Below are 13177 nucleotides of genomic sequence, written 5' to 3' on the forward strand. Positions count from 1 at the left end.
GACCCCCTCCTCCCCTACTATTCACCTTCCTGTCTTTGTTTTCCTCATGCAAATATACTTGTTTATGTCTATTCATATATTATAAACCACAATGTGTGTGTGTGTGTGTGTGTCTGCATGTGCACGTGAACATGTGTGCATACATGCGTACATGTACGTGTGTGTGCATGTGCGTGTGCAGCCCCGCCTGCGTGCATGTGTGTGTGTGTGTTTGTGTGTGTTTTTGTGTGTGTTAGATGCGGAGCACGGAGGGGTCTGCAGGCAGTGGATCAGCTGGTCAAGAGCCTACAGCCACTCCTGCTCTGGTTTCTGGGGCCCTTCTACTCCCCTGGTTCGACTCTTCCACCCTGACTACATCAAGCCTCTGCTGCTGGCGCCAGGTACATACTCCCCCCTCCTGGGTCTGTTCACCCCCTCTCCTCCTGGGTCCCTGTTCCACTCCCCCCTCCCGGGTCCTGTTCATTGGGGCACCAAGCTGAAGAAAACCACACTGAAACAAGGAGGGACTACCTGGGAATTGTCCAAATAAGAAATGCAATTTCATATCCCATTGCTAAATGTTTCAAAACGTTTTTTAGTTGTAGTGCCCTAATAAAAGGACCCTGTATACAGAGGACCACCTCGTTTAGTCCATGAGGCCAGAGGGACAAATGTCCCATGGTTGTCCCACTTTGAGGGTGGCAAAGTCTAACAATGATTTTCAATAAGGTCCATGTCTGTGGACTGTGGGTTATATTTCGGTATGATAAGCACTTATCGGAGGTAGCTAAATGTGGTTATCACTGCATGATATGTTATGTTATGCGGCTAGTTGGGCCAACAGGACTGAGGGCATGAAATATAGCTTTGTATTGTCAGGGAACAATCTTCTTATGCTAGCACAATTGATATTTTATTAACTTCATGATACAACACAAATTAAGGTATGAAACAATTTGGTGTCTGTGGGCCCACCTTGGGGATCAAGGTCTATACATGTATGCATTTTTGTGGTGCATGGAGACGGAGTAGCTCAGTAGCTTAGTGGTTAGGGCGTTGTGCCAGTAACCGAAAAGGTCGCTGGTTCTAATCCCCAGCCGACCAGGTGAAAAATCTGTCGGCGTGCCCTTGGGCAAGGCACTTAACTCTAAGTGCTCCTGTAAGTCGCTCTGGATAAGAGCGTCTGCTAAATGACTGAAAAAAAAGAATGGGCAGTATTGGGATGCGCTCTGTTATCACGTGGTACCCAGATGATTAACTACGCCACATTTTCACACAGAACCAGGAGACCCCATTGGGAAAGTGTTTGAGCAATAAACAGTAGAGTCATCATAGATTTTGTCTCATGAAGTCCCAGTAGCCTATGTTCAAGATGGCTGCCATTAATTTCAATAGGGAGGAACTGGATTCCGTTTGCATGGCCATAGCTGAATAAATAACTGGTGTAATAAGGCCAATAATGGCTTAAAATGTGTGTTACAATGAGGACAACACAAAATGATGGCCCAAGTATGTCAGTTACGTGTCTTTAGCAAAATATTACCAGAATCATGGTAAGAATATGCCCAAAAAGCTGTCAGAATTGCTGAGTTTTGTAACCGTTTCAAACACATTAAAAACACTTACAAAAAGTTTAGAAGCATTCACTGATGTCTGTTAAATTAAAATGATAATTCAATATGATTCTAGAAATTGTGTTAACATCAAAAGCGACATGAAGTATTAGCAAAAGCGGTTCCAGTAATGTTCCAAAACACTTCATATAAATGGTCTAGGAGGTATTTGCATCCCTCATTTCTATATTTCAATTTCAAACAATTAAACATGTATCTATTATGTTCCTAAAAGGGGTCTAGTGATATACAATATCCCATGCCAATAATATAACATCTACGTCTTGAATCCTATCATATATACTGTACACTGCATTTCCAACGTAGCTTTCTAACAAACCCCCTGAAGATGAAGGAATCAACCTACATAGCTGGTGAAGTATTAAACCTTGTTTACTGCCTTCATAGATGGAAACATAGTATATTGCAGTATAGGACCTACTGAGATATGTATTGGTTAGTGGCTGCTGAGGTTATCCAAGGCATCAGCAGTAGTCCAATTGCTAAAAAGATTTTCTAATCACCGATTGCATCATTTCAATCAAATTTGTCAGTCAGACACCGAACTTATGGCTACAAAATGCATTATCATATCAATATAATCATATTTCATGAAATAACCGTATGAGTTAGGATCATTTAAGATGGTCATGGACAGAATAGTTATAATCGCCAATGTTTATTTTTAGAGATAATTTGTGTTTACCTTAAATATTAGATTTTTTAACTTGCTGGGACAACTCAACAAATGACAGAGCACACCTTTCATGTTAGCATGCTGAGTATTGCTATACAAGGTGGCAACTATAAAACCAACATGGTAGCAATCTGGATCTCTTGAACTTATTTCCCAGTATGACCAATTCCTAAAACAAATATGTTGTTCTGCTATTTGTAACCCGTATTTCAATGTGAATCAGCCTAGGTAAATCATCAGATATGACAGCCTAAAAATGAACCAAATCCAATGGAATTTTAAAGCGAGATCCATCCCAATAGGATGTTCCGTTGTTGTTTGATACAGTCATTTTCACATGAGCATGCTGAACATTCCAACTTATCTCCAACATTCTTTGATCAGCCTGTGAACATTTGCATAGACTCACATACAACAAGATATATAAATGTGTGAAAAGCGTGCAGCGTCTACTTTTTGGAGAGGTTATATAATAATTTGATTAGGGGGCTTGTGGAGAACAATAGGCAATATGCACAAGCGACATGGCGTATTTCGGTTAAATCTCCAGGATGGGGCGTAAACTTCCGGTTATCGTAAAAGCAGCTGTGCTACCGTATGCTAGCGTTGAATGCTAGTGGTCAAAAACATCCAGCGGTAATTTTAAATCGTTGTTGTTGTTTATCTTAATGTTTATGTTAATGTTTTTACTTGGGATACTTCGTCTTGACTTATAACTACGATGGCGTGTAAAGCGCTGCAAAGTGTCCTTTCAAAAAAGCGGGATGACAGCTCTTCCAGCCATCACTGCTGTGCCGTCCGCATAATGTCACAGTGTCTGCCCAGATACAATTCTTCTGTTAGTTTTTTTACTTTTCCCAAAGACAGTGGATTACATAAACGGTGGGTGATTAACATTCGGCGAGTCCAGCTTTCTTACAACAAACACACGAGTCTGCAGCCGACACTTTCTAAGTGAAGATGTTGATAGGTGTTTTTCGGATGCCCCATAAAATCGGAAAAGGGGATTCATCAAAAAATGACTTTACCTCCAGTCCTCAGCAGTCCAATCCCTGTACCTTTTGCCAGAATATCAGTTTGTCCCTGATGTTTTTCCTGGGAAAGTGGCTTCTTTGCTGCCTTCTTGACACCAGGCCATCCTCCAAAAGTCTTCGCCTCACTGTCGCGTGCAGATGCACTCACACCTGCCTGCTGCCATTTCCTGAGCAAGCTCTCGCACTGGTGGTGCCCCGATCCCGCAGCTGAATCCCAACTTAGGAGGCGGTCCTGGCGCTTGTCTGGACTTTCTTGGGTGCCCCTGAAGCCTTCTTCACAACAGTTGAACCTCTCTCCTTGAAGTTCTTGATGATCCGATAAATAGTTGATTTAGGTGCAATCTTACTAGCAGCAATATCCTTGCCTGTGAGGCCCTTTTAGTGCAAAGCAATGATGGCGGCACATGTTTCCTTGCAGGTAACCATGGTTAACAGAGGAAGAACAATGATTTCAAGCACCACACCCTCCTTTTAAAAGCTTCCAGTCTGTTATTCTAACTCAATCAGCATGACAAGGATCTCCAGCCCTTTGTCCTCGTCAACACTCTCACCTGTGTTAGCAAAGAATCACTGACATGATGGCAGCTGGTCCTTTTGTGGTGCAGGGCTGAAATGCAGTGGAAATGTTTTTGGGGATTAAGTTCATTTTCATAAAGAGGGACTTTGCAATTAATTGTAATTAATCTGATCACTCTTCATGACATTCTGGAGTACAGTGGGGGAAAAATTTAGCGGGGCCACCAATTGTGCAAGTTCTCTCACTTAAAAAAGATGAGGCCTGTAATTTTCATCATAGGTACACATCAACTACCGACAGACAAAATTAGGGAAAAAAATCCAGAAAATCACATTGTAGGATTCTAATGAATTTATTGCAAATTATGGTGGAAAATAAGTATTTGGTCAATAACAAAAGTTTCTCAATACTTTATTATATACCCTTTGTTGGCAATGACACAGGTCAAACGTTTTCTGTAAGTCTTCACAAGGTTTTCGCACACTGTTGCTGGTATTTTGGCTCCATTCCTCCATGCAGATCTCCTCTAGAGCAGTGATGTTTTGGGGCTGTCGCTGCGGCAACACGGACTTTCAACTCCCCTCCAAAGATTTTCAATGGGGTTGAGATCTGGAGACTGGCTAAGCCACTCAGGACCTTGAAATGCTTCTTACGGGGCCACTCCTTCATTGCCCGGGCGGTGTGTTTGGGATCATTGTCATGCTGAAAGACCCAGCCACGTTTCATCTTCAATGCCCTTGCTGATGGAAGGAGGTTTTCACTCAAAAATCTCACGATACATGGCCCCATTCATTCTTTCCTTTACATGGATCAGTCGTCCTGGTCCCTTTGCAGAAAAAAACAGCCCCCAGAAGCATGATGTTTCCACCCCCATGCTTACAGTAGGTATGGTGTTCTTTGTCCTCCAAACACGACAATTTGAGTTTTACCAAAAAAGTTATATTTTGGTTTCATCTGACCATATGACATTCTCCCCAATCCTCTTCTGGATCATCCAAATGCACTCTAGAAAACTTCAGACGGGCCTGGATATGTACAGGCTTAAGCAGGGGACACGTCTGCCACTGCAGGATTTGAGTCCCTGGCGGCGTAGTGTGTTACTGATGGTAGGCTTTGTTACTTTGGTCCCAGCTCTCTGCAGGTCATTCACTAGGTCCCCCCGTGTGGTTCTGGGATTTTGCTCACCGTTCTTGTGATCATTTTGACCCAATGGGGGTGAGATCTTGCGTGAGCCCCAGATCGAGGGAGATTGTCAGTGGTCTTGTATGTCTTCCATTTCAATAATTGCTCCCACAGTTGATTTCTTCAAACCAAGCTGCTTACCTATTGCAGATTCAGTCTTCCCAGACTGGTGCAGGTCTACAATTTTGTTTCTGGTGTCCTTTGACAGCTCTTTGGTCTTGGCCATAGTGGAGTTTGGAGTGTGACTGTTTGATGTTGTGGACAGGTGTCTTTTATACTGATAACAAGTTCAAACAGGTGCCATTAATACAGGTATCCAGTGGAGGACAGAGGAGCCTCTTAAAGAAGAAGTTACAGGTCTGTGAGAGCCAGAAATCTTGCTTGTTTTGTAGGTGACCAAATACTTATTTTCCACCATAATTTGCGAAATAAATTCATAAAAAATCCTAACAATGTGATTTTCTGGAAAAAATCTCAAATTGTGTCTGTCATAGTTTGGCGTGTACCTATGATGAAATTTACAGGCCTCTCTCATCTTTTTTAAGTGGAGAACTTGCACAATTGGTGGCTGACTAAATACTTGTTTTCCCCCACTGATATGCAAATTGCATTCATCAAAACTGAGGGCAGCAGACTTTGTGAAAATTTGTATTTGTGTCATTCTCAAAACTTTTGACAACAACTGTTTTCCTTCACCATTCGTCCATCCTTGCAGCTTCCATCACAGTCAAAGATGAGCTGTTCTATGGGTTCCCTGAGACCATGGCTGGGTAGATACAAAATATGAACATCTTTTTCATTTACTGTCCCCAGGATTATTACAGTACTCTTAGATCCTCTGTCCTAGTCGCAGTAATATTTCCTATAGTATATACAGTACTTTCAGATCCTCTGTCCTAGTTACAGTAATATTTCCTATACATATACAGTACTCTCAGATCCTCTGTCCTAGTCACTGTAATATTTCCTATAGTATATACAGTACTCTCAGATCCTCTGACCTAGTCACAGTTACAGTAATATTTCCTATGGTATATACAGTACTCTCAGATCTCTGACCTAGTCACAGTGTACGGTAATATTTCCTATACTATACACATTACTTTCGGTCCTCTGTTCTAGTCACAGTAATATTTCCTATAGTATATACAGTGCTCTCAGATACTGTCCTAGTTACGTAATATTTCCTTAGTATATACAGTACTCTCTCAGATACTCTGTCCTAGTCACAGTAATATTTCCTATACTATATACAGTACTCTCAGATACTCTGTCCTAGTTACAAAGGTATTTCCTATAGTATATACAGTACTCTCAGATCCTCTGTCCTAGTCACAGCTACAGTAATATTGTCCTACAGGACAGAGTCTTCTCCTGAGTAACGGAGAGGACTGGTCTGCCGCGCAGACGCCTACTCCTCCTGCCTTCCATTTCGACATCTCAGAACTATGTCAAGACCTTTAACCACTCCACCAACATCATGCATGTGAGTCTATGGAGCAACAGCACTGATCGTGTGGGTTCATTTGAGGAACACTCAAGTAAACTCAAGGCATTTGGCCCTTAACATGAAACATGTTAGAGAAACAAGTGGTATAGTGCACAAGTTCTTTTTTTGCACCAGCTTCTCTTTTCTTCTCAACGCCCCTCCGTAATTATTGGGACAGTGAAGCATTTTGGCTTCTTTTGGCTCTATACTTGAAAACTTTGGATCCATATCCGGGTGAACCATTTGGAAATTACAGCAGTTTTTTGTACATAGTCCTCCCATTTTAGGGGGAGCAAAAGGTTGGGACTAATTCCCTTTGTGTATTAGTAATCAAAAGTTAAGTATTTAGTCCCATATTCCTAGCACGCAATGACCACATCTAGCTTGTGACTCTACAAACTTGTTGGATGCATTTGCTGTTTGTTTTGGTTGAGTTTCGATTATTTTGTACCCAAAGGAAATTAATGGTAAATAATGTATTGTGTCATTTTGGTGTCACTTTTATTGTAAATAAAAACAATTCTACATGAACGTGGATGCTACCATGATGAAGGATAATCCTGAATGAATCGTGAATAATGATGAGTGAGAAAGTTATACCCCCCAAAAATGCTAACCTCCCTGTTACATTGTAATGGAGAGAGGTTGGCATGTCTTGGGGATATGATATAAAATGCTAACCTCCTGTTATTGTAATGGTGAGAGGTTAGCATGTCTTGGGGGTATGATATAAAATGCTAACCTCCTGTTGTAATGGTGAGAGGTTAGCATGTCTTGGGGAGTATGATATTGCTACCTCCCTGTTATTGTAATGGTGAGAGGTTAGCATGTCTTGGGGGTAATCGAATAAAATAAAATGGTATTTATCAGATGCGCTGGATACAACAGGTGTAGACCTTACCTTGAAATGCTTCTTGCAAGCCCTTAACCAACAATGCAGTTTTAAGAAAATGAGGGGGACAATGCAAATAGTCCGGGTGGCCATTTGATTGATTGTTCCAGCAGTCTTATGGCTTGGGGGTAGAAGCTGTTAAGGAGCCTTGGACCTAGACTTGGCGCTCCGGTACCGCTTGCTGTGTCGATGTGAATGGGGGCGTGTTTGGCCCTCCGTTTCCTGTAGTCCACGATCATCTCCTTTGTCTTGCTCACATTGAGGGAGAAGTTGTTGTCCTGGCACCACACTGCCAGGTCTCTGACCTCCTCCCTATAGGCTGTCTTATCATTGTTGGTTATCAGGCCTACCACTGTTGTGTCGTCAGGCAAACTTAATGATGGTGTTGGAGTCGTGCTTGGCCACACAGTCGTGGGTGAACAGGGAGTACAGGAGGGGACTAAGCACACACCCCTGAGGGGTTCCGAGGATCAGCGTGGCAGATGTGTTGTTGCCTACCCTTGCCACCTGGGGCGGCCCGTCCAGGGTCCAGGATCCAGTTGCAGAGGAGGTGTTTAGTCCCAGGGTCCTTAGCTTAGTGATGAGCTTGTAGGCACTATGGTGTTGAACAGCTGCAGCTGTAGTCAATGAAAGAGCATTCTCACATAGGTGTTCCTTTTGTCCAGGTGATAGTCATTTAGGGCAGGTTGACTTCGCTTTCTTGGGCACAGGGACTATGGCACAGGGACTATGGGTATGAGTATTTGTGCGTCTGTAACTTTCTCACTGATCAATATTCATGATTAATTCAGGATTATAAACTAGTTGGTTTTGAGCTATGAATTCTGATTGGCTAAGAGCCATGGTATATCAGATCGTATACCACGGGTATGACAATACATTTGAGTTTTACTGCTCTAATTTGCGTTGTGTTGTTTATATATAACAAGGCTCCTCATTTTCGTGGTATATGAACAATATACTCAGGGTAAGGCTGTTCTTACAACAGACGGCGCAACGAGTGCCTGGATGCAGCCCTTAGCCGTGTATATTGGTCGTATAAACACCCCCTCAGGCTTAGTTGCCTTACTTATCCATCATCATGGTAGCATCCACATTCATGTGCAGAAGTGGTTTAGAAACATGTTCTATTCTTATTTACAATAAAAGTGACCCCAAAATGACACAATACATTATTTACCATTCATTTCTATTGGGCACAAGATAATCCGAAACACAACCAAAATAAATTGTTTTTAAAAAAGTGTAGAGTCACAAGCTTGATGTAGTCATTGCGTGCTATGAATATGGGACCAAATACTACACTTTTTACTACTTTAATACACATATAAGGGAATTAGTCCCCAATACTTTTGCTCCCCTACAATGGGAGGACTATGTACAAAAACGCTGTAATTTCTAAATGGTTCACCCGATATGGATGAAAATACACTCAAATTATAGCTGACAGTCTGCACTTTTAACCTCAAGGTCACTGTTTGATTTCAAATGCAAAGTTTTGAAGTATAGAGCCAACGAAGAAAGATGCTTCACTGTCCCAATAATTACAGAGGGCACTGTATAGTAAAATACTGGATATTCGAAGACATATCCTTTTAATAGTTCTAGTCTGTTTAGTTGGCACTCGCCAGCACATGCAAATAGACGTTGTTGATAGTAATTATGTATGCGCTAAACGAGCAGTTAGAATGATGTAGTGAAGTAAGCAAATAGCTTACAAATAGCTTGTGAGTAGTTCTCATCTCCCGCTCCATCTGTCTTGTCAAGCTTATCGGCTCTCTGTCTAATGTAAACAAGTTTTGACACAGTTACAAAAAAAAGGGACATTTAGGGACGTTTACACGTCAACACTTTTGCAATGAGTTTTTCGCTCGTCTCGTTTCCTCGTCACTCTTTTTATTTGTGAATGCAAATGATTGTTTTGAAACTTGTTCATTGGATGCAGCATGTGTCGACAGAGGAGGCTCGGTGGGAGGGGAGCTAATCTATTTCCATTCCAGCCATTACAATGAGCCCGTCCTCCTATAGGCTCTCCCGCCAGCCTCCCCCTGGTGTGAGAATGTAAGAGGTAGTGTGGTGAAGGAGTTAGTCGGAGGACTCATCATGGATAGAACCCGTTTTAGCGTGTACACTGCCATCGAGGGCTTCCACCATTTGAAAGTAGTCCACTTGGTGGGAATTCCTGTGGGTTGGGAGTGATCAGCCAAATATCAGAGCATTGTCTCCTTGTTGCATTGTTTGCAAATGGCTTTTAAACTAGTATCACATGCTATCTAGTGGCCACAATAAAATGAATGACACGATATATGATTCAGGGACTCTCGGCGCTGCAGGTGTCTGTAAATCACCAATATTAGCTTTGTGCTTTTTTTCAAACACAAAACAAGAAAATGGACTACTTCAAAATGGAGACAGCCTCGGTGACGCTGCCTGTGCTGTCACAGACACCATAATGGGACAGATACAAAGATGATTCCTCTAACTAACTCCATGGTCTCTCCCCTGCTTGTTGGTGTCAGTCTAAGTGGCGCCGCCTGGTGGCTGAGGGAAAGAGCTGCCAGGACATGTTCAGTCACATCAGCCTGATGACTCTGGACAGTCTGCTCAGATGTACCTTCAGCTACAACAGCAACTGCCAGGAGTGAGTAACCTGCCTTTAATACGACTGATACAGAAGCAGTGAATAACCTGTCTTTAATATGACTGATACAGAAGCAGTGAGTAACCTGTCGTTAATATGACTGATACAGAAGCAGTGAGTAACCTGTCTTTAATATGACTGATACAGAAGCAGTGAATAACCTGTCTTTAATATGACTGATACAGAAGCAGTGAGTAACCTGTCTTTAATATGACTGATACAGAAGCAGTGAGTAACCTGTCTTTAATATGACTGATACAGAAGCAGTGAATAACCTGTCTTTAATATGACTGATACAGAAGCAGTGAGTAACCTGTCTTTAATATGACTGATACAAAGCTGTGAGTGTGTGTGTGGAATGTCTTTAATATGACTGATACAGAAGCAGTGAGTAACCTGTCTTTAATATGCTGATGCAGAAGCAGTGAATAACCTGTCTTTAATATGACTGATACACAGTGAGTAACCTGTCTTTAATTTGACTGATAGCAGAAGCAGTGAGTAACCTGTCTTTAATTGACTGATACAGAAGCAGTGAGTAACCTGTCTTTAATATGACTGATACAGGGTAAAGCAGTGAATAACCTGTCTTTAATATGACTGATTGCGGAAAGCAGTGAGTAACCTGTCTTTAATATGACTGAGCCACAGAAGCAGTGAGTAACCTGTCTTTAATATGACTGATACAGAAGCAGTGAGTAACCTGTCTTTAATATGACTGATACAGAAGCAGTGAGTAACCTTCTACCTCTGATTCTGACTGAGACAAGAGCCCAGTAACCTTCTACCTCCGATACTGACTGAGACAAGAGCCCAGTAACCTTCTACCTCCGATAGTGACTGAGACAAGAGCCCAGTAACCTTCTACCTCCGATACTGACTGAGGCAAGAGCCCATCTCACTACACGTATATTCTATAAGATCAGAGTAGCCATACAGGCTATAATATCAGTGCTATCTACTGTATTGTGGAAGGACGACCAGAAGTGACCTCAAGGACAGATTCTTTCCATCTGTTGTGTGTTGTATGTTGCAGCATTTTGGACCAGTCTCTCTTAGCAGGGCAAATTCATTTGTTTAATCGAATTGGTTTATAGAGCTAATCCGGAAATACAACTGTTTAGTACATTAGATAAGCAAATCACCTCTTTCACTGTACTCTACCCTCCCTCCTCTATCCAACTCTAATGTCTCATTACTCCCCTCTACCCTCCCTCCTCTATCCAACTCTAATATCTCATTACTCCCCTCTACCCTCCCTCCTCTATCCAACTCTAATGTCTCATTACTCCCCTCTACCCTCCCTCCTCTATCCAACTCTAATATCTCATTACTCCCCTCTACCCTCCCTCCTCTATCCAACTCTAATGTCTCATTACTCCCCTCTACCCTCCCTCCTCTATCCAACTCTAATATCTCATTACTCCCCTCTACCCTCCCTCCTCTATCCAACTCTAATGTCTCTCATTACTCCCTCTCTACCCTCCCCTCCTCTATCCACTCTAATGTCTCATTACTCCCCTCTACCCTCCCTCCTCTATCCAACTCTAATGTCTCATTACTCCCCTCTACCCTCCCTCTCCTCTATCCAACTCTAATATCTCATTACTCCCCTCTACCCTCCCTCCTCTTATCCAACTCTAATGTCTCATTACTCCCCTCTACCCTCCCTCCTCTATCCAACTCTAATATCTCATTACTCCCCTCTACCCTCCCCTCCTCTATCCAACTCTAATGTCTCATTACTCCCTCTACCCTCCCTCCTCTATCCAACTCTAATGTCTCATTACTCCCCCTCTACCCTCCCCTCCTCTATCCAACTCTAATGTCTCATTACTCCCCCTCTACCCTCCCTCCTCTATCCAACTCTAATGTCTCATTACTCCCCTCTACCCTCCCTCCCTCTATCCAACTCTAATGTCTCATTACTCCCCTCTACCCTCCCTCCTCTATCCAACTCTAATGTCTCATTACTCCCCTCTACCCTCCCTCCTCTATCCAACTCTGTCTCATGGCTCCTTTCCTTTCCTCCAGGAGTTCCAGTGACTACATAGCAGCCATCTTTGAGCTGAGCACCCTGGTGATCGAGCGGAGAGGTCGTATCCTGCACCACTGGGACTGGCTGTACTGGAGGTCCCCAGAAGGACAACGCTTCAAACAGGCCTGTAGTGTAGTACACAGGTAGGAGTTGGCAAAATTCTGGAAATGTTCCTGTAATTCCAAGGTTTTCCTGAAATTCTGGTTTGAAAATTCCCAGAAGCTGGAAATCCAGGAATCCTCCAACCAGGATTTCTGGAACACTTGGGAATTTTCAGAAAGTAACTGGAATTGTACAACCCTATACACAGGTTCACCAGCACTGTGGTCCAGGAGCGCAGAGCACAGCTTCTCCTCCAGGGGGAGCCAGAGAGCCAGGCTGACACCACAGGAGGGGAGGAGAAGAGAAAGAGAGTAGCAGACTTCATTGATTTGTTACTGCTGTCAAAGGATGAGGAGGGCCGTGGTCTCACAAATGAGGAGATAAAAGCAGAGGCAGACACTTTCATGTTTGGAGGTGATCCTCAAGGGGTTAGGTCCACTCTATCCCTTTCTACAGTTACCCTGGCAGTATATCCTATCAGAAACAACTGTATTTACCCTGGCAGTATATCCTATCAGAAACTACTGTATTTACCCTGGCAGTATATCCTATCAGAAACTACTGTATTTACCCTGGCAGTATATCCTATCAGAAACTACTGTATTTACCCTGGCAGTATATCCTGTCATAAACTACTGTATTTACCCTGGCAGTATATCCTATCATAAACTACTGTATTTGAGACTTTATTCTCTCTCAGGTCATGACACCACGGCCAGCGGGATCAGCTGGGTTCTGTATAACTTGTCTCAGCATCAGGACTACCAGGACCGCTGTAGAGCCGAGGTCCACAACCTGCTACAGGACCGACAGACAGAGGACATAGACTGGTCGACTGGTCTATCTGTCTCTGTCTGTCTGTATGTCCGTCTGTCCATCTGTTCGTCTCTGTCTGTCCAACTGCTTGCCTGTCTGTCTTTCTTTCTGTCAGGGGCGGGTCAGTACCACAGGGTGAGGGGCATGGGGACGGGTCATACCACAGGGTGAGGGAGG

General features: G+C 43.0%; 1 pseudogene; it reads left to right on the top strand.

Annotated features, from left to right (window-relative positions):
* The first annotated feature begins 236 nt into the window (after positions 1-236).
* On the top strand, positions 237-13167 carry LOC123490458 (annotated as a pseudogene).
* Positions 13168-13177: the final 10 nt, after the last annotated feature.

Source organism: Coregonus clupeaformis, unplaced genomic scaffold (assembly GCF_020615455.1).
Source record: "Coregonus clupeaformis isolate EN_2021a unplaced genomic scaffold, ASM2061545v1 scaf4045, whole genome shotgun sequence".
NCBI classification, from domain to species: Eukaryota; Metazoa; Chordata; class Actinopteri; order Salmoniformes; family Salmonidae; genus Coregonus; species Coregonus clupeaformis.